Source organism: Dama dama, chromosome 11, assembly GCF_033118175.1.
Source record: "Dama dama isolate Ldn47 chromosome 11, ASM3311817v1, whole genome shotgun sequence".
In the NCBI taxonomy this organism is placed as follows: Eukaryota; Metazoa; Chordata; class Mammalia; order Artiodactyla; family Cervidae; genus Dama; species Dama dama.
The window spans coordinates 65953633-65977640 of NC_083691.1; positions in this window are offsets into that span (position 1 = coordinate 65953633).

The following is a 24008-nucleotide window of genomic DNA, read 5'->3' on the forward strand; positions in this document are numbered from 1 at the left end:
CTTATGGCAGAAAGTGAAGAAGAACTAAAGACCCTCTTGATGAAAGTGAAAGAGGAGAGTGAAAAAGTTGGCTTAAAGCTCAACATTTAGAAAACTAAGATCATGGCATCCGGTCCCATCACTTTATGGCAAATAGATGGGGAAACAGTGGAAACAGTGAAAGACTTTATTTTCTTGTGCTCCAAAATCACTGCAGGTGGTGACTGTAGTCGTGAAATTAAAAGATGCTTGCTCCTTGAAAGAAAAGCTATGACCAACCTAGACAGCATATTTAAATGCAGAGACACTACTTTGCCAACAAAAGTCCATCTAGTAAAAGCTATGGTTTTTCCAGTAGTCATGTATGGATGTGAGAGTTGGACTATAAAGAAAGCTGAGTGCTGAAGAATTGATGCTTTTGAACTGTGGTGCTGGAGAAGACTCTTGAGAGTCCCTTGGACTGCAACGAGATCCAACCAGTCAATCCTAAAGGAAATTGGTCCTGAATATTCACTGGAAGGACTGGTGCTGAAACTAAAACTCCAATACTTTGGCCACCTGATGTGAAGAACTGACTCCTTGGAAAAGACCTTGATGCTGGGAAAGATTGAAGGCAGGAGGAGAAGGGGATGACAGAGGATGAGATGGTTGGATGGCATCACCGACTCTATGGACATGAGTTTGTGTAAGCTCCAGGAGTTGGTGATGGACAGGGAAGCCTGGCATGCTGCAGTTCATGTGATCACAAAGAGTCGGACACAACTGAGCAACCGAACTTAACTGAAGACCACAATCGGTAGAGTAAGAATGCCTGGGTGAGAACCGGCCTCTGAAATTTCTAGTCTTGGGAATTTGGGAAAGTTACTCAAGCTCTCCTCCTCTCTACACAGGAGTACTAACAGTACTCACTCCTCCAGCTGTTTTAAGGAGACATTGATAAACTCCAAGTTTCGAACACTGCTTGATGCACACTAGGTTATTTCTCAATAAATTTTAGATGTTATAATTTCTCATTAAGGATATACAGTCTTAAGATGGCAGACACCAGTGGAAAAAAATCAGACAGCATGTCAAAATTCCTAGATTGTAGGTTCTTAGATGGTACTGATGAAATTTTCTGCAGGTCAGCAATGGAGACACAAACATAGAGTACAAACTTATGGACTCAGAGGTGCGGGAGGAGGAAGGAGAGGGTGAGATGTAATGGAGAGAGTACCATGGAAGCTTACATTACCATATGTAAAAGAGACAGCCAATGGGAATTTGCTGCATGACTCAGGGAAGTCAAACAGGTGCTCTGAAATAACCTAGAGTGGTGGGATAAGGAGGGAAAAGGGAGGGAGGTTCAGGTCTGTTGCTAAACAGATATCTTAACGTGAACACATCACACGTTTCTGAGTCTCAGTTTTCTTATCTTTCAAATGAGAGGGGTGGCCATATGATTTGTATTTCCCCTTCCACTCTATGACTCTTGTCTTATGTCTTATTCAGTTCTCTGTAATCTCACTCTCAGTACTTTGTTCAGCACATAAAGCACAGACAGACAATTCCATAACCTCCTCCTGATACCTATTCCAATTGTTTTAAGACAAGAGTTCACTCCTGGCATCTTTGCCATATGGTAAAGTGTGTAATAGCAAAGGCAGGTGGAGCCAAACAGGACTCAGAAGCCCTATCAAACACCCTGAGGGCAGATGTTATGGCCGAGAGTGTGGGATCCATAGAAACATCTCATCTGCACAGAACATCCATAAGTTACTTATCTCCCGGCAAAGCACCTCAGGGATAAATAGCACAATTCTAAACACAGAAGGCATTCAAAAATATCTGTTGCTTTTTTGATTTATGTAGAACACTCATTTCCTGATTCTAAAAGACTGTATTTGGACAGACAAAAAATATATATTTCTTGCTTCAGGCAAGGAATTATATACTTTGATTCCTAGAGTCAAGTAGTAGGTTCTAAATATATCTATGTTTGGTTAATGAAATTAATATAGATCTTCTAGTTCTATGGTTAAAGAATACAGGTTGTTAGAAATTTGTAAATTAATTTTTATACTTTCTCCTAATGCAGCATACATATGGCATGTGATTATAATAATGGCCCCAAGGACTCATTTCTCCCTCTTGCCTATGCCCTTTTTGCAATGTTACATTATTGCTTCCCCAATAAGAGGTGGGGGGCTCTTTCTTCACCAATTTGAATTCAGGCTGGCCTGGTGACTTGTTTTGACCTTTAGAAAGTAACAGAAGTAACACTATGAAAGTTTCAGAGCTTAGATCTAAAGATTCTTTGTAGCTTCCATCTGTGCCCTCTTAGGGCTCAATTCAGTTCAGTCCAGTGGCTCAGTCCTGTCCAACTCTTCGCGACCCCATGAATCGCAGCACACCAGGCCTCCCTGTCCATCACCAACTCCCGGAGTCTACCCAAACCCACGCCCATCAAGTTGGTGATGCCATCCAGCCATCTCATCCTCTGTCATCCCCTTCTCCTCCTGCCCCCAATCCCTCCCAGCATCAGGGTCTTTTCCAATGAGTCAACTCTTATAAGATGGCCAAAGTATTGGGGTTTCAGCTTCAGCATCAGTCCTTCCAATGAACACCCAGGACTGATCTCCTTCAGGATGGACTGGTTGGATCTCCTTGCAGTCCAAAGGACTCTGAACAGTCTTCTCCAACACCACAGTTCAAAAGCATCAATTTTTTGGTGCTCAGCTTTCTTCACAGTCCAACTCTCACATCCATACATGACCACTGGAAAAACCATAGCCTTGACCAGAAGAACCTTTGTTGGCAAAGTAATGTCTCTGCTTTTTACTATGCTATCTAGGTTGGTCATAACTTTCCTTCCAAGGAGTAAGGGTCTTTTAATTTCAAGGCTGCAGTCACCATCTGCAGTGATTTTGGAGCACAAGAAAATAAAGTCTGACACTGTTTCCACTGTCTCCCCATCTATTTGCCATGAGGTGATGGGACCAGATGCCATGATCTTAAGTTTTCTGAATGTTGAGTTTTAAGCAAACTTTTTCACTCTCCTCTTTCACTTTCATCAAGAGGCTTTTTAGTTCCTCTTCACTTTCTGCCATAAGGGTGGTGTCATCTGCATATCTGAGGTTAGTGATATTTCTCCCGGCAGTCTTGATTCCAGCTTGTGCTTCATCCAGCCCAGTGTTTCTCATGATGTACTCTGCACATAAGTTAAATAAGCAGGGTGACAATATACAGCCTTGACGTACTCCTTTTCCTATTTGGAACCAGTCTGTTGTTCCATGTCCACTTTTAACTGTTGCTTCTTGACCTGCATACAGATTTCTCAAGAGGCAGGTCAGGTGGTCTGGTATTCCCATCTCTTTCAGAATTTTCCACAGTTTATTGTGATCTTAGGGTTCAGCCAACATCAAAAAAAAAAAGCTTGGGTCCAAATACTGATGAGGACCATGTAGAGAGAGAGAGGCCCCAGGTATCCAATCCTTCCTGCCGAGGTCCCAAATATGAGGTGAGATCCTCAAGACTCCACCTCTAGTAGATCCATCAGATTAATGCAGCTCCATGAGAGAGTCTAGGCAACAGATTATTGCTGGAAAACTATTGCTGGGTCAGAATCAGAATAGGAGTTTCGTGAAAATATATCAGCAGTTCCATCAGAGGGGTGAGAGGAAAAAATTTAAATGTAATATATATGATAAAGGATAAAATCTTAGATTTTTTTCAATATGCAAATTATGCAGGAAATGCAATGCAGGGATTAATTGCCACATAAAATGTACTCATTCATTGGTTTGGGGCCCTGCAGAAAATAGTTTTCAAAGAGTTTTCTAGAACTAACTATTCATTAGTTGTCATTCATTACATCAGTTAGCTATTTTTGCACCTAAAGTCACCCAAAAGCTTAGTAGCTAAAAGAACAATAGTCATTTATTATTCTCACAGTTTCTGTGGCGCGTGTATGTAGGAGAAGCTTGACTGAAGATTTGTGACTTGGAATCTCTCTTGAGATTGCAATTGAGGTGTCGGCTGGGGTTGCAGTCATATAAAATTTTGTTTGAGCCTGGAGAATTCACTTCCATGACTGGAAAGTGTATTCCTCTCCACTTGGGCTACTTCTTGTAGCTCCTTGTGTGCCTTCACGCCTCAGCAGCTGGTTTCCCCCAGACCAAAACTCAAAAAAACCAAAGCAGAAACTAAAATGTCTTTTATGGCCTGGCCTCAGAAATCACACACCATTACTGTTGCCCATTTTCTGTATGCACATAGAGAGTAGCTCTGGGTTAATACAGGAGACTACACAAGGACAAAAACTATTGCAGGCCCTCTTATTGTCACATTCTTATTGCCACAAAAATTGAGAGCTTATAGTAAAAATACATATGCAACAGGATTATTAAATATAATGTTAGAAAATGAAACCAGAAACCGTAAAGAGGCAAGAAGGAAGCTAATTCCATCTGGGCCTTCAGGTAAGATATTTATTACAAGTCCATAGTCCATTAACAGAAACCCTTAAGGCCAGATAAGTTTTAGAATTCAAAATTTTTTTAATTTTATAAAGGTAAGGAGTTACATATACCAGATACTACATAATATACTAAACAACTTAAAATCAACTACATTGTTATTTAAGGAAAAAATAGTGTGAATTTTCAAACTAAGTTGGATAAAGACTTTAAATAGTTATATACAACTATTTAGGTAAGATTTTGAGAACAAAATTTTTTAAAGTCCAGGCCTTTACAGTTTTGGTATGTCAGAATTGCAGGTAGAGAAAGTGTTGTGAATCTATAGAAGTTACAAGTTCACAAGATCAGAACCTGTGGCTATAGTTTCCCCTAGAGTGTGTGAAAATAATTCCATTCTCAGGCCTTGGCCCCCATCAATTCCCCAGGACTGCTGATCAAATTTGTCCCCAAAACTCAGATACTAAGAGCTTCCTTACTCATATTTGAGGTCTCCTGTTTTTCTGCCTTGTATTTTGAGTCAGGGGCTAAGTTTTCATATTTACTCAGCTATACTCAGCGTCTGTTTTCAGGTGTAGAGCTACCATTTTATCACTGATACCTTGCAGTAACAATTATATAGCCTAAGAAATAGGATAGTTACCATACTTGAAATATAGATTTAGTTATTTCCTGACAATCAAAGTGAAAAGCATTAAAGTTTTTTGAGAGAAACCATTGTTTTCCTCATGTCAAATTCTGATAGATATTTAGTCAAATGTACTATTTAAAAAGGACATACCTTTAACCTGATAGTGGAGACATCTAAAACAATACACAGCAACCCAGAAGTCAGAGTAAGAGATATTTAGTTTGTCTAAAATAAAAATACAAAATTTCTAAACAGGGTTAAAAGACAAGTGACAGACTGGCAACTTTGCAACATATAAAGCAGAGACAAGATTAATAAGAGCTCCTACAAACTAAAAACAAAAAGGCAAAACAGCACATTAATAGTAAATTCACAGAATACATATTTAAACATCAAGAAAATAAATGAAACAATCCCTCACATCACTAGAAATGAGGAACATACAATTTTTTAAGTGAGACACTATCTTTATCCATTTGATGAGCAAAATTTTTAAAGTTTGATAATATCAAATTTTTACAAAACAGTATATGAGAGTGCTATAGAGAATATGGATAGAGGTTCACGACACTAAACAGGAGGCAGTAACCAAAACCATCCCAAATCAAAAGAAATGCAACAAGGCAAAGTGGTTATCTGAGGAGGCTTGACAAATAGCTGAGGAAAGAAGAGAAGTGAAAGGCAAGGAAGAAAGGGAAAGATATACCCAAACCCAACAGAATACAAAGACCCAAAGAATAGCGAGGAGAGATAAGAAGGTCTTATTAAGTGTAAAGAAATAGAGGAAAACAATAGAATGGAAAGACTAGAGATCTCTTCAAGAAAATTGGAGATATCAAGGGAACATTTCATGAAAGAGTGGGCACAATAAAGGACAGAAATGGTAGGGACCTAACAGAAGCAGAAGAGATTAAGAAGATGTGGCAAGAATACACAAAAGAACCATACAAAAAAGGTCTTAATGACCCAGATAACCAAGATGCAGTGGTCACTCACCTAGAGCCAGAAATTCTGGAATGTGAAGCCAAGTGGGCCTTAAGCATTACTGCTAACAAAGCTAGTGGAGGTAATGGAATTCCACTTGAGCTGTTTGAAATCCTAAAAGATGATCCTGTAAAACTGCTGCATTCAATATGCCAGCAAATTTGGAAAACTCAGCAGTGGCCACAGGTCTGGAAAAGGTCGGTTTTCATTCCAGTTCCAAAGAATAACAGTATTAAAAATGTTCAAACTACCATACAATTGCATTCATTTCACATGCTAGTAAGGTTATGTTCAAAATCCTTCAAGCTAGGCTTCAGCAGCACATGAACTGAGAACTTTCAGATTACAAACTGGATTTAGAAAAAGCAGAGGAACCAGATATCAAATTGCCAATATTTATTGGATCACAGAGAAGGCAAGGGAATTTCAGAAAAACATCTACTTCTACTTCACTGACTTTGCTAAAGCCTTTGACTGTGTGAATCACAACAAACTGTGGGAAATTTTTAAAGAGATAGGAATACCAAACCATCTTACCTGTTTCTTGAGAAACCTGTCTGCAAGTCAAGAAGCAACAGTTAGAACCATACATGGAACAACTGACTGGTTCAAAATTGGGAAAGAAGTATGACAAAACTGTATATTCTCACCAAGTTTATTTAACCTCTGTGCAGAGTACATCATGCAAAATGCCAGGCTGAATGAGGCACAAGCTGGAATCAAGACTGCCGGGAGAAATATCAACAACCTCAGATATGCAGATGACACCACCCTTATGGCAGAAAGTGACCTCTTGATGAGGGTGAGAGAGGAGAGTGAAAAAGCTGGCTTAAAACTCAACATTCAAAAAACAAAGATCATGGCATCTAGTCCCATCACTTCATGGCAAACAGAAGGGGAAAAAGTGGAAGCAATGACAGATTTTATTTTCTTGGGCTCCAAAAGCACTGCAGATGGTGACTGCAGCCTTGAAATTAAAAGACACTTGCTTGTTGGAAGAAAAGCTATGACAAACATAAAGTGAAGTGAAGTGAAGTCACTCATTCATGTCCGACTCTTTGCAACCCCATGGGCTATAGCCTACCCTGCTCCTCTGTCCATGGGATTTTCCAGGCAAGAGTACTGGAGTGGGCTGCCACTTCCTTCTCCAGAGCATCTTCCCAACCCAGAGATCAAACCCGGGTCTCCGGCATTGCAGAAAGACACTTTACCATCTGAGCCACCAAGGAAGCCATGACAAACATAGAGAGCATATTAAAAAGCAGAGACATCACTTTGCTGACAAAGGTGTGTATAGTCAAAGTGTGGTTTTTCCAGTAGTCATGTATAGATGTGAGAGTTGGGCCACAAAGAAGGGTGAGAACTCAAGAATTGATGCTTTCAAATTGTGGTGTTGGAGAAGGCTTTTGATGCAAAAGGAGTCTGGACTGCAAGGAGATCAAACCAGTGAATCCTAAAGGAAATCAACCTTGAATATTCACTGGAAAGACTGATGCTAAAACTGAAACTTCAATTCTTTGGCCACTTAAGGCAAAGAGCTGACTCACTGGAAAAGACCCTGGCTGATGCTGGGAAAGACTGAAGGCAAAAGGAGTAGATGGTGGCAGAGGATGGTTAGACAGAATCACCAGCTCAGTGGACATGAATTTGAGCAAACTCCAGGAGATAGCAAAGGACAGGGGATTCTGGCATACTGTAGTCCATGAGGTTACAAAGAGTTGGACGCAACTTAGCAACTGAACGACGATACTATGAGCGGTAATGGCAGTACTACGAAATGTAAGTGGTACAACTTTAACAGAGGGTATCTGAAAATATCTGTCCCAATGTTAAATGCAAACACACTTTAAAGATTTATTTCACTTCTAGGATTCAACTGGCACAAGTGAACAGATACGTGAGTAGTAGGATTCCATTTGTTTGTTTCTCTTTTTTTTATTGAAGTATAGTTGGTTTACACAATTTTGTTGATTACTGCTGTACAGTAAACTGATTCAGCTATACCTATATATATATATTCTATTTCGTATTCTTTTCCATTATGGTTTATCACTAGTTATTGAATATAGTTCCCTGTGCTGTAGGACCTTATTGTTTATCCATTCTATATATACCAGTTTACATCTGCTAATCCCAAATTCCCAATTCATCCCTCTCTCACCCCCTACACCTTGGCAACCAACAGTCTATTCTCTATGTCCCTAATTCTGTTTCTTTTTCATAGACAGATTCATTTGTATCATATTTTAGACTCTACATATAAGTGATATTATATGGTATTTGTCTTTCTCTTTCTGACTCACTTCACTTAGTATGACAATCTCTAGTTGCATCCATGTGACTGCAAATAGGATTATTTTGTTCTTTTTATGGTTGAGTAGTATTCCATTATATATATATATACACACACCACATCTTTTTTATCCATTTATCTGCCAATGGACACTTAGGATGTTTCTATGTCTTGGCTATTGTGAATAGTGCTGCTATAAATACAGGGGTGCACATATCTTTCTGAATTATATTTCTGTCTGAATGTATGCCCAGGAGAGGGATTACTGTATTACATGGTAAATATACTTTTAGCTTTTTGAGGAACCTCTGTACCATTTTCCACAGTGGCTGCACTAACCTAAATTCCCACCCATAGTGTAGAAGTTTCCCTCTTGCCTATATTCTCTTCAGCATTTGTTATTTGCAGACTTTTTAATGATAGCCATTCTGACTGATGTGAGGTGGTACCTCATTGTAGTTTTGATTTGCATTTGTCTAATAATTAGTGATGCTGAGCATCTTTTCCTGTGAGTAGTAGAATTTTTAATTGCAGCATTTTTTGAAATAGTGAAAAATGAAAAAACCTGTCTATTAATAGGGAACTGTTTAAGAAAAAAATAAGTATGGTATAGTACAGGAATTTGCTATCTACGGGTCCCTGGATCTCAGTCTGTTTTTGTACTGCCTGCAAGCTAAGAATTGTTTCTACAGTTTTAGAGAATTAAGGAGGACAAACAAGAGAAGACAGAGAAGGAAAAAGAGAATGTGCCACAGAGTCTTTGTATGATCCAGAAAACCTAAAATATTTACTATCTGGCCCTTTGGAGCAAAAGTTTGATATAACCAAATCATAGAACACTTATCAGACCATCAGAAGATGAGAAACAAGGACAGCAACGGTTGGAGCCAAGCAGTGAAACTGACAAATTTACCCTATTCCTCTCATCTCTCAGGCTTCTCTGCCAATAGCACTTGAAGATACAAAGCTCCCAATGTCCCTTTGAAATTTCAAGAGGCGCACAGACCATTTTAAAAAAACAAACGCTAATTCCAAGTGACTGTCTAAATTGATCATCACTGGCAAGTGGTTCTCTACTTCTCTCAACTGACAAATGTTGACATTACAAAATCATAGCTTCGTGGGATTGAGAGAATCCAAAAGACAGTGGAGGATTAAGTAAAGTAAATGGTAGTGGGAAAATCCTAAATTATGTCATCCTATCTCACGAGAAAACTCAGGCTGACATTTTCTTATTCAGTAATGGCACCTTGACTATAAATAGTACTTCACAACTGACAAAGTGCAGGCAAAGCCAGCAGCTGAATCTTTGTTTTCACATGTGGAAACCAGGGTCAGCTCTAGAACCGCCATCTCCTGATTACAAGGAGAGCTCTCTCCATTATTTCCACCTGCAGACTTCAACTAAAAGATCCTGGATTGCTGTGAATAAGAACATAAAGACTTGTAGGGGAAAAAAACTTCAAAATCACAGCTATTGTTGTACTGAAAGGAGCATAAATTTGGAAGAAAGACAGTCCTGGTATTAAATACCGACTTCCCCACTCTTAGTCACCTTAAATACTTGTAGAATTCTCTGAGTCCCCATTTTATCTATAAAATGAGGAGTATAATACCTCCCTCATGTGGTGGTTAGCAGAATTAAATAATATACAAAAAGTGTAAAAACATAGTGGACACTCAGTCAGTGCTAAATCCTTTAACAATCTCAGCATTCAATAAATTCTACCTTATTTTGTGCTCAAATCTTTCCTGCTACATTTTATTTTTTATTTATTTTCACACTGTGGAAATATATCTATACATATATATATGCACATATTTATAAAATATTATAAGATAGAATTTACATTCGATGATTAGATGATTTTGCTCAACTGCAGGCTAACATTAGTGTTCTGAGCACGTTTAAGGTAGGCTAGGCTAAACTATGATGTTCCGTAGGTTAGATGTATTAAATGCATTTCAACTTAAGATATTTTCAATTTACGGTGGGTTTCTCAGGACATAAACCTTAACTCTTAGAGAAAAATGTCTCTCAATCAGCACAATTATCAGAACCTCAAAGTATCATGTCAGTTTTCCCACCCGATTATCTCGAGTAGATAGGAAGAAAATCCCATTTCCGTAGCTGAGGAAAGAGATTACACTCTGAAAAACCAAGAGACAAAGAGAAGGGGCCTGAATCATTTGGTTAAATAGGAAAATAATGTCTTCTTTGTTTTTATAAGTGTAGCAGAAGAAAAATGGTCGAAGAATTCTCATGCATGCAACCTATTTGCATTATGTATGGCATTGCTTTAACTCTGAAACAGGGGGAATACATCTGCTCAGATTTCCCATGATAGCGGTGAATAAAAAAAACAGGACTTGACTCTCACAAAATTTTTTCCTTAAAACCTTTGCAAAGGACCCTAAGTCAAGTCAAAGACCAGACTTGACTTTTTAAAAGCAAAATGATTTTGCAAAGGCCAAGTCTGCATTTGTTAAAATTCTCACAGCCAAATTAAAAACTTCATTCACCTTTTAGCAGTTAAAGTAGCAGCATAGCAGCACACTAAGAAAACGGCAAGGCTATGTTAAATCTACTTACACTGGGAAAATATGACAGTTCAGATTTGAAGGCATTCAGAGTAAAGCTTTATCCTCAAATAGAGGCTCATTAAGCACATAGTGTACTAACCACAGTGTACCCTACTGGGATAAATTCAGAACTCTTGGCATATGAGATGTTAGGCCTGGAGCAGCTCTGAACTCCTTTTATAAAAGCATGAAAAACATGAGAAGTATGTCTCTGAACCTGAGCCAACTCATAAGGCTGCCATGCCCTCCTGTTTTGGCAAGTATTTGAAAAACGCTTAATCTTCCAGTGGTTATCTGTCCTCATCATATTATTTTAATCTGTAATATTCTGAAGTCAGAAAATTCAAGATAAAACTCAAGAAAACAAGATTAGTCACTATGGGTAAGGAAGAATCTATAGCTAAATCCAGGTTCAAATTACCAACTATTTATTATTATTTTGACTTCTCTTACCTCACCAAGTAACAGACTTGAACAAGTACTATAGACTTATTGCCAAACAACTGGTTGCATAGCCTGCTCTAAGGGAAATACTGTATTTGAGGAACAGATGATATAAGGCAACAATACTTGGAAAAACAAGAGGACAAACCAAGGAAGCTAAAAAACTAAAATAACATGAGTGATGAAATCATACAGTGATAAAATCCATAAAGCAGGATTAGGACATGCATATACAGAAAAAATTAAAGTCAGAAGACATAGACAAGAAGTAGACATAAGAAAAGGAAAAAAATGAAGAAGAAAAGAGAAAAGGGCATAAAAAAACAGTGTGAGAGGAAATGAGGATGAGGGCTCACAGGGTGAGAACACACATGTGACCATTTCAAAGAGCCCCTGCATACTGGCATAAAGTGATCCTGGAAAATGTTTGCCTCTGTGATGTTTTACATTTGCATTATTTGGGCCTATATTAATTGTAGAGGATAGTGTATTTTTAACTGTGTTTGCACTAGCCAGTTAAGTCAGAGCTTTTAAACTATCAATGTATAATTATGTCTCAGAAATTTTCCCCCAATGAGTATATAAGAAAATAGGCAAAGTCAATATAAAGTTACTATGATGCGAAAGTAAGATAATTGTTGAGATGTCCTGTTGGGGATAAATGTACATGATGGGACACAAACACCTAAGATCCCCTTTAGAGAAATGTGAGTAATTTCAAATAGAGGAGAACACCGTCTAACTGTAAAGCAAGCTTAATATCTTGGCTTTATGCATGATAGCATCGAAACTAGAATCATACCTGAGTAATTCTTTAGAGTGTAATTCTTTTAGTTATAGCATTACCTAAAGCTATTTTAGCCACAGAAATTCTAAATAGATAAACAGAGAGACTGTAGCCTACAGTCTGAATAGATAAAAACATATTACAATTTCTTATGATGCCTTCTCAATGCAAATTGTGAAGCCAGTATTTCTTTCCTATTTAACTTCTAAAACACTGTGGTAGACAGAATTTTGACATCCATGATCTTTGCCCCCTGGTATTACTCCTGTAGTTAGGTTGCACTGCATGGGAAAAGGATATTGCAAATGTAATTAGGATTACTAATCATATGATTAAGGAGATAGCCTAATCTTAAAATAGGGAGATTATTCTGGATTATCCAAAAGAACCCAATGTAATCACATGAGCCCCTAAAATCAGAAGAGGAAGTAAGAGAGATTCAGAGCATGAGAAGGATTTGATATGATGTTATGGTTTGAAGGCAGAGGGGTCACATGGAAGACATGAAAAGGAACTGGTCTCTGCCAACAACCTGAATAAGCTTGTTTTGAAATATAGGTTTTATTATTATTTAAGTAAGGTAAGGACAACAGATCAGGAGACCATGACTATTGAAAAGATAATCTGTTACTCACAGTTGCCAAGAGGATTGTCATGCTACACCACACAGGGCCACATAGGGAAGCACCAGGGTCACTCAGGAGGCAGAGAAAGTGGAGACTATGTGGGCAATTGTCTTACATTGTAGTTTAGTTGGGAAAGAAAGGTCAAGGCAGGGTAAACAGGCTTGGCATTAGCTATTTTTAATAATTTCATCAGATTCTATGGCACAGAGGCTATCCTTAGTTGCCTGGTACCTGGGAGTGATTTGATTAGAGCAGAGGAATATTGGCCCTGCTTGTGACAGCCTGTTATAGGACGAATGAGGGTATGAGCTCTGGACTGGTTAGTTTACACACAAAAGGCACCCTCATAAGTCATTATGGTCTTCGGGAATTGGCTAGCCCTGGGAAGGGCAGCCTCTTCAGGGCCAGGAAAGTCCAAGATGGGCCAAGCAAAGCATCAGAAATATAGGAAATAAGAAGGCATAATTAATGCAGCTTGCATATTAATTCTTCCCAATAGCTTCCAGAAAGGAATGCAGTCCAGATTTTGGCTTTGTGAGACCCTGAGCAGAGAATTCAACTATGCCATGCCAGACTTCTGTTCCACAGATCTATGAGATAACAAATGGATATTGTTTTTGTTTTTGTTTTATGGATATTGGTTTAAGCTGTTACATTTGTGGTAATTTGTTACAGCATCAATAGAAAACTAATACATATGTCAAATCCTCCTTGGTAGCATGTTTCTAACTAATTCTCTGGGCATGCTATATTCTACAGAACCTTCCACGACTTTCACAATTACAGTACAGAAAAAGGTTAATTAGAAAAGCTTTCTTCAATGGCTATATTCGGCAAGTTTCCATCAAGCAAAATATAACATGAAATTTTTAATGCTATCCACCAATAGAGCATGGAGGAAAATTAAGTCAAGATGTGCTTAGGAAATTAGTTTGAGTTTATAGAACTCAAATTCTTAAATCTTTAAAGCATTTGGCTGTGTAAGAGAGCATAAGAACTGATAACTGCAGCACACACTCTCCATTCCTATTAGGCAAATGACTAACTGTATTACTTGGCCACAACTTTAGATCACGATGTTGTAAATGCATGCTTTGAGATACTCTCCATCCCAAAGAAGATCAGAGCAATGAAAGATTAAAAGTAAAAGAAGTGAAAATCTTTAAAATGTAGCCAAACTTACAAAGAGACCAATATCTCTGTGAATCAGTAACCATTCATTCGTTTGTTCATTCATTCATTCATTTAGCAAGCTTTTATTCAGTACCTATATGTGATAGACATTGTTTTAGACACAGGATACTGCACTGAACAAAGCAAAGTCTCTGCCCTTATGGAACTTACAATCTGAAAGAAGAAAATTCTATAGAAACACAAAGCAATAAACCAAGTGTATGCAGTAGGCAAAGGCAGTCAGAGCTTAATTCCTTAGGAGGGTGATGGAGACTAAAAGTGTCCTATCTAAGGCAGAACACCAGAACCAGCCTTACTGCTTGAAATAACAGACTGGAGAGGAAAGGGGGCTGGAAAGAGCTATAACTGATTGCTGTGGGTGCTATAACTATAACTATGTACCCATCAACATGAGACCAACGGAGAGCCTCACACAGTCAGGACTTGAGCTGAGCTACCATTGGCTAAGTGACTACCTACTCACCAGAGGTAAGTGCCTGAGCTATCCTTAAAAGACCTGATTCTGGACAGGAGACAGGAGCTGTATACAGACAACTGCAACAAAGCAGAGAAGAAGGAGTGAGGAAACAAAGAAAAAGGGGAAAAATACTTGCCCTCAAGATGAGTCTACAAATTAAAATTTTATACCACATGAAGCAAACTAAGAAGCAACAAAATGAAAATTTTTAAAAAAAGGAATCTTGACATGATTTTAGAATGCTCAAAGAGATTTTTGAAAAAGGAATAACACATTTATGGATCAAGAAATTATGAAATAAGCAGAAATGAAATGAAAATAGGCATTTTGAAAAAAATTAGAAATCCTGCAAAATGAAAAATAGAAGTTAACTTTTAAAATTTTAATAGGTGAGATAATCATGAGGGAATTACTAAAATGGAAGAATACTGAGGAATTTCTGCAAAACCTATCACAGTGAGATAAAGAGGCTAGACCATAATTATGATAAAGCAGTTTAAAAATATGTATGATCAATTGGACATCTCCAACAAACATCTAATGAGAGAGTCATAAGAACAGCATTGAAGGAATTCCCTGATTGTCCAGTGGTTAGGACTCAATGCTTTCAGTGCAGAGAGCCCAGGTTCAATCCCTGGTTAGGGGACTAAGATCCCACAAGTCATGCAGCACAACCAAAAAAAAAGAACATAAAGGAAGTGGCATAAACTTTTCCAAAATATAAGAAATACAGGGGTCTTCAAATTAAAAGTGCCCACCAAGTGCTACACAGAACAAGTGGATATATCTGGTCTGGAATTGATCCATTGCAATAAAGATGCTGAAGCAAAAAACAACCCACCCTTAGAATGCACTATTCATTTAAAAAATCTTCAGAAGTCTAAACTTAAGAATTCATAAACTGACTGAAATGTTCCTTAGCAGCTCTGAAACTCAATGGAGTTGGGATTTCCAGTTAAAATACTGTAAGAATTGTATCTAACAGTATTAAATTGTAATGTCTTCCTAAATTGCCTTTTCTGTTTCTGTGGAACAATTGAGTTGAAATTATCCAAAAAGTCCAAAGGGAGGAAAAAAATAAAGTCAGGTTTAGGCAATGATATACTAAACTGCTTGTATTATCTAGAAGAAGGGTAAATTTTTATTGCTAAGTCACTTCAGTTGTGTCCAACTCTTTGCAACCCTATAGACTGTAGTCCGCCAGGCTCTTCTGTCCATGGGATTCTTCAGGCAAGAATACTGGAGTGGGTTGCTGTGCCCTCCTTCAGGGGATCTTCCTGACCCAAGGATTGAACCCCTATCTCTTATGTCTCCTGCACTGGCAGGCAGGTTCTTTACCAGTAGCGCTACCTGTAAGCAAAGTAAATTATGCATGTTGTTATACATAGGTTAAATACTAAATGAACAAAACTACAGTATATAACTACCCAACTAATAAAGGAAAAAAAGTATTTTTAAAATATACTCAATCAATTAAAAAAAGGGGGGGGGGGAAGTAGAGCAGGTATAGAAAATAGAAAAATAGACAAAATTATAGAAGCAAACAAAATTTATCAGTAGCTATATACAATGGAGACAGACTAAATGTACTATTAATAGTTTAAGAAACAATGATTTTCAAACTGGATTTTAAAGGGACATTGAAAAGTTGAAAGTAAAAAGATGAAAAATCATATACTGTGCAAATAACAACCAAAATAAAATAGATGTATATATATATTAATATTACACAAAATCAACTTTATGGGAAAATTAGAAATAAGGAGACTTCTTAATGACAAAAATTTAAATTCACCAAAAACACATAATTTTAGAATTATATGCACCTGGTGACATGACTTCAAAATATGTAAAACAAAAACTGAATTACAAGGTTAAATAAGACAAATCCACAATCATGCAGAAAGATATAATATACTTCTCTCAATAAGTGGTAAAACAATTAAAAACAAAATGTTTGAACACAAATTAATTGAATTAGATTCAGTTAGAACACTGAATATAACAACTGTGAGATGCACATTCTTATCAAGTACACAGAAACCTTTATCCAAAAATTGACCATATACTGGGCCATAAAGCAAATCTCAAAAATTTCAAAGGACTGAAATTAAACAGATGTTTTCTGGCCATGTACAATGTGAAAAGATAACTTCAAAAATTTTGTTTGAGAAATTATGAAGTGAATCAAATAGGTAAAAAATAAATAATGGAAGAAATTAAAAACCAACTTGAACTGAATAAAAATATAAAAATCTGAATTTTAAGATGCAGCTAAAACAGTACAAAGAAAACATACAACTTAAACTGTATAATTTAGAAAAGAATAAAGACTGAACATTAATAAGCTAAGCATGAATCTCCAGAGATTAGAAAAACAGAAGCAAAATAAAATTACTGAATATAGAAGGAAAGAAATAACAAAAAATAGAGGGCAACTAATAGAGAAGCAATGAGAATGCTAAGAGTCTTTTCTTTGAAAAGATTAACAAAATTGACAAACTTTTTGTGAAACTAATTGGGAAAAAAAGAGAAGAAATGAAAAACAATTATCAGAAATAAGGAAGAACAACTACTATTGATGCTGCACACATAGAAAGATTATAATGGCCAATTACTGACAACTTCTGCCAACAAATCTGAAAATTTAGATGAGATAGAAAAAGCTTATAAAAGTATACTGTATCAAACTGGCATCAAAAGAAACAGAAAACTCTAAAGCCCTTTGGCCATTAAATAAATTAAATCAATAATGATAAAGCCTTCCCACAAAGATAACTCCAGTCCCAAATAACTTGGCAACGCACTCCACTATTCTTGCCTGGAAAATCCCATGGAGGAAAGAGCCTGGTAGACTACAGTCCATGGGGTCACAAAGAGTTGGACACGACTGAGCAACTTCACTTTCGCTTTCACTTTCAGATAACTTTACTCTTAAATTCTACCAAACATACAAAGAGTAAATAATTCTCCTTTGATACAAACTCTTTCAGATTAGAAAAATAGCAAATACTATCCAACTCATTTAATGTGGCTAGCATAATTTTGATAGCAAAACCTGTCAGTGACAATATAAGAAAAGATTATTACAGACCAAACTCACTTATATGAGCATAGATATAAAAATCCTAAACAGAATATTAGCAAACCAAATTTAGCAACATATAAAAATAATAGTAGATCATGATCAAGTTTTATTTATCTCAGAAATTCATGATTGTTTTAATAATAATTCAGTAATTTAGTAATGTAATTCACCACATTAACAAATTAAAGGAGAAAAATCATGTGATTGTCTCAATAGATGCAGATAAAAGTGCTGAATAAAATTTAACATCCATTTATGATTCAAATAAAATCCTTAGCAAACTAGGAATAGAAAGAAATTTCTTTAATCTGATAAAGAATATTTATAAAAAATACAGCAAATATCATACTTAATATAAATACTGAAAGTTTTCCACTGGACATCAAGAACAAGACAAGGAAGTCTACTAGTAATCTAACAACATTGTACTGGAGGGCCCATGAATAGGAAAATAGAAAGAAATTAAAGGTAAGAAATTATAGAAGAAAAATCAAGCTATCATTATTTATAAATAATGACAATGATTTTACACAAAATTCAAAAGAACTTACAAATAAACTGTTGGAATTTACAACAAATTTTAGCAAAGTCACTGGATATTAAATCAATGTACAAAAATCCATTTTATTTCTCTGTCCCAGCAATAAATTAAAAGTTTTACTTTTACAAATATAATTTTATAAACAAAAATTACCAATTACTTCATAAAAAGTCTAACTAAAGATTTCCAACACTTTTATAAGAAAAATCATAAAACTTTGCTAAAAGATACTGAAAACAACCTAAGAAATGGAGAAGCATACCATGTTCAAGGATTGGAACACTCAATATTAAAAAATATGTAACTTCTTCTCATATTTATTTATAGATTCACACAATCTTATGATGGTAACGATAACCCTATATGCAAAACAGAAAAAGAGACACAGATGTACAGAACAGAATTTTGGACTCTGTGGGAGAAGGCGAGGGTGGGATGTTTCGAGAGAACAGCATTGAAACATGTATATTATCTAGGGTGAAACAGATCACCAGCCCAGGCTGGATGCATGAGACAAGTGCTCGGGCCTGGTGCACTGGGAAGACCCAGAGGAATCGGGTGGAGAGGGAGGTGGGAGGGAGGATCGGGATGGGGAATACATGTATATCCATGGCTGATTCATGTCAATGTATGACAAAAACCACTACAATAAAAAAAAAAATTACAAGTATCTATGGAACTTGACAAACTACTTCTAAAATTTATATACAAGTGCAAGAGGGTAAAAGCAGTTAAGGCACTTATATGAGCTCTCTAGGACTGCTTAACAAACCACCACAAATTTGAAGGCTTAAATAACAAGTTTATCATCTCATAGTTCTGGAGGCTAAAATTCCAAAATCAAGATGTTACCAGGTTAATTCTCTGAAACCTGTACAGAGAATTCTTCCTTGTCTCTTCCTAGTTTCTATGGCTTCCTAACAAACCTTAACAAACCACCACAAATTTGAGGGCTTAAACAAGTTTATCATCTCATAGTTCTGGAGGCTAAAATTCCAAAATCAAGATGTTACCAGGTTAATTCTCTGAAACCTGTACAGAGAATTCTTCCTTGTCTCTTCCTAGTTTCTATGGCTTCCTAACAATCTTTGGCTTTCTTTGGCTTGCAGGTGCCATAACTCCAATATCTACCTTCATCATCACATAGCGTTCTCCCTATGTTTCTGTCTTTACAAGGCCATCATCTTATAAGGACACCAGTCATATTGAAGTAGGGACCTCACCTTAACTAATAACCACTGCAATGACCCTGTTTCCAAATAAGATCACATTCTGAGGTACTGGAGATTTCAACATATCTGTTTATGGAGGGACACAATTCAGTTTATAACATTACTCTTGAAGAAAAAGAACAAAAAGGAAAATTTGTTCTTCTAAGCTTCACGACATATTACAAGTATATATACATAGTAATCAAGACAGTGCAGTTTTGGCACAGGGGCAGAAAAAATAGATGAATAAGAGAGCTCAGAAACAGCATAGAAAGTGACCTGTGTTACACTAGATTTATTACAGAGACAGCACTGCAGAACAGTAAGAATGGAATGGATTTCCAGAAGAAAGCACTAGGACAATGAGAAAATTTTTATTGGACCCCTCTTTCATAGCATATGCAAAAATCAAACCCAGTGAATTTTAGAAAATACAGGATGATTTCTTCTTGACCTTGAACTCAGGAAGGTTTTCCTAAAGAAACACAAATGTTTCTTCATAATGGAGTCTTCATAATGGAGAAAGGTACTAGTAAACTAAATTTAAATTAAGAAGGCAATAGAGAATGGAAAGTCAACCCTCAGAGGAGGAAAAGACACGTGCAATATGTATAATTAAATATATAAATAAAGAACCAGGATCCAGAATATAAAGAAACTCCTACAAATAACAAGGGAAAAGTATCCAAAGGTAAAAATGGTGAAAAGATTTGAAAAAGCACTTCACAAAACAGGTAAAACCAAAGACCAATCCCACAGTTTAAAATGTTCAGTGTCACTATTTTTCAGTGTCACTATTTTTTAAATGCATTTTAAAACCATGATGAAATACCACTACTTACTCATCAGATGAGAAAAAATGTAAAAGCCTGACAATATCAACTATCGGCCAAATTTTGGAACATCAGGAATTTTAATAATGTGAATTGTGTATATTGGTATAAATTCTTTGAAAACCTGTTGCATTGTCTAGTCAAGTTGAAGACATGCCTATCCTATGACTCTGCAATTCTCCCAAATCTTTACCCTGGAGATATACATTTATAGGAGCCTGGCAGGCTACAGTTCATACAATCGCAAAGCCTCAGACACAACTGAAGTGATTTAGCATGCATGCATACCTTTATAATTACCACAATATATAAATAAAAACATCCTAGAAGCACTGTTTAAAAATACCAAAAAGTGTAAAGAATTCAAATAAAATGAATAAATTGTAGTGTTTTTTTTCCAAGGAAGAGGGAAATTGTCTATTTTAATGGCCTAAATAAATACAGTTTAATGCTTCATGGAAAAAATAACCTTTTCAAAATCATAGATTCATAACTGTAAACTCTAGATGTTACTACAGTTTCTATGGGCTTCCCTGGTGGCTCAGAATTGTAGTTTTAATCAGCAGTGAGAATGAACAATCCATAGCTGCAAACAGCAATATGAATAATTCTTAAAATAATGTCAAGACCAAAAAGCCAAGTCACACACAAAAAGCATACAATAATGATTTCATCTATATAAAAATCAAAAACCAAGAAACAACTTGTTGTTCAGGAAGTATATCCAAGTGGTAAGATTATCAAGAAAAGTAAGGAAATACTTCTGTAAAAGTCAAGGTAATGATTATCTTGAGGGGAAGGAAAGGAGCTTGGGATTGAGAGAGAATAATCAGGAAGACGTGCACAAGAGGCTTTCTGTGTACGAGTACTCTTCTATTTTCTGCCCTGGGTGACAGCTACAGGGATGTTTAAAAATATTTGTTAAACAATACATAAACGTTAAAGTCCACATGGTCTGGAGGAGAGTGAGAAATCAGTTACATAGTCAAGGCCTTTAGAATATAAGAATTTAGTAAGGAGACTATAGTTTTTGAAAAGAGATCCTTCTAGGAGCCACAAATAGATACAACACTGAAGACCTTTTAAATAGGGAATTAAAATGTCAGAGCTCAGCTAGCAGCAGCATGGAAAACAGGTGACAGCAAGAAAACTATAAGGGGGCATGAGAGCTCAAAATTGCATCTGTTGGAAAAAAATGGAAATGGTGGTATGGAAGTTAACCATGTACAACTTAGCATCTATCTGGTCAACAAAGCGAAGAAAAAGACAGAGAGAAGTCAAATATGGCTCCAAGGTCTCAGTTCTGGGCAACCTCTATGGATGGTTTTATTAAATGCAAAAAAAGAACTATGTGAGGCAAGGGAAGTTTAAGCATATGCATGACAAGTTCCATTCTGTACATAATGACACTGAGGTACCAGAAAATATCCCACTGTGGGACTTCCCTGGTGGTCCAGTGCAGCGGCTAAAATTCCAATGCAAGGGTCCTGGGTTCAATTCCTGGCCAGGGAACTAGATCCCACATACCACAATTAGGAGCTGGCCCTGCCAAATAAATAAATAAAATTTTAAAAAGAAAGGAAAATATTCCACTGCTGATATTTAGCTAACCATTGGATTTAGACCTGTTAGATACTCTATAAATATGAATTAAGGGCTGAATGTTTCTGTCTCCCCAAAACTCATATGTTAAGCCCTAACCCCAAATGTAATGATATTTGGAAGTAGGGCCTTTGGGTGATAATTAGGTTTAGATGAGGCCATGAGGGTAAAGCCTCATGATAGGATTAGTGTCATCATAAGAAGAGGAAGAAAGACCAGTTTTCTCTCTCCATTATGTGAAGACACAGCCAAAAGACAGCTGACTATAAGCCAGGATGTGATCCCCTAGAGGGGAACCAAATTGGCTGGCCCCTGATCTTGGACTTCCCGGTCTCCAGAACTGTGAGTAATAAATTCCAGTTGTTTAAACCACCAGTCTACAGTGTTTTGTTATTACAGCCTGAGGTGACTAATACAATATGGGAAGAAATGAGGGAGGAAAAGTCATGTAGTTGAGAAAGTAAAGGTATAGATAAAGATTTAGACGTCAGCCACACACAGCTAATAGTGCATCCCAAGAGACTGGACAAGTTTAAAAATGAACAAAAATGAAGAAAGAGATGCTAACATCAGACCGTGAGGAACAACTAAAGTTATAGAAAAATGATGAGACAGAAAAGGAACATGCAGAAAGATGGGAAAACCAGGAGAATATAATGTAAAGAAGTCAAAAGAGGAAAGAGTTCCTGTTTCTAACAATGGGTTAGAAGGTTGACAGAAAGTGATTGTGCTCAGTGACGGACCAGTTTTAACCACCTTAAAGAGAGTGATTTCAGCACATTTTTGAGGACAGAAGTCAGGCTACAAACAATTATGGAATTTATGAATCACTCTAAAGCAGAGGAAGCAAACGTGATGCTTTCAAAACTTTTGGTAGTGAAAATGTGAAGTAAAGGAAAGAAACAGGAGAGTAATAAAGTCAAAAGAAAAGGGCCTTTTCGTTAGACAAAGACTACTACAATGAAGATGCAGAATGGTGGTCAGAGTAGGTAAATGAAGGAATGATGTTCTAAGAACCATAAGAGCACAAGTGCAAGAGTTAATCTTTGAAAGGAGGTCGTCACACCCTGTCTGAGGCAGAAGAATCTTTGTTATTAAAATGTTGAACTTGAAAGGAAAACTCAGAGATAAAAGTGTTTATAAAAAAAAGAGAAGAAACCCTTGTGCACTGTGGTAGGAATGTAACTTGGTGCAGTCACTATGGAAAACAGTATGGAGGTCCCTCAAAAAATTGAAAATAGAGCTACTATATGATCCAATAGTTCCCTTCTTGAGTATTTATACAAAGAAAATGAAAACACTAACTTGAAAGGATATATGCACCCTCATGTATATAGTAGTATTATTTCTAATATCCAAGATATGGGAATAACCTAAGTGTTCATTGACAGAAGAGTGGATCAAGAAAATATGATATAACGAGTGATATATATAAATTATTCATCCATAAATAATAATGAAATATTGCCATTTATGACAACATGGAATACACCTTGAGGGCATTATACTAAATGAAATGTCAGGCAGAAACAGACAAAACCACATGATCTCACTTATATGTGGAATAAGCATAGTAACAAAGAACTAGTTGGTGGTTACTAGAGGGGGCAAGGTACAAAATGGGTGACAAACTTCCACTTACACAATAAATACCTGGGAGGATACACAGCATGATGAGCATAGTTAATAATATTGTACTGCATAATTGAAAGTTGTTAAGAAGATAGATCTTGTAAAACAGAAGGAAAAGAAGTGTTTTTACAGCTAATGCCTTGTAGTGGTGCTGTTTTGTTATTGTTTAGTTTCTAAGTCACATCTGACTCTTTTGTAACCCCACTGGGCTTTCCAGGTGGTGCTAGTGGTAAAGAACTGACCTGTCAATACAGGAGATATAAGAGACGCAGGTTCGATCCCTGGGTTGGGAAGATCCCATGGGGGAGGATATGGTTACTCACCCCAGTACTCTTGCCTGGAGAATCCCCATGGACAGAGGAGCCTGGCAGGCTACAGTCCATAGGGTCGCAAAGAGTTGGACACAACTGAAGCACCCATGCAGACTATTGCCCACTAGGCTCCTCTGTCCATGGGATTTCCCAGGCAAGAATACTGGAATGGGTTGCCATTTCCTACTGCAGGGGATCTTCTGACTCAGGCATCAAACTCAAGTCTCCTGCTTGGCAAGCAGATTCTTTACCAGTGATTCACCCGAGAAGCCCCTTGTAATGGAGTCTAGTCATTAAAAGAATTTACTCTGAACAAAGAATATTTCATGCATGTCTAGTTGCTCAGTCATGTCTG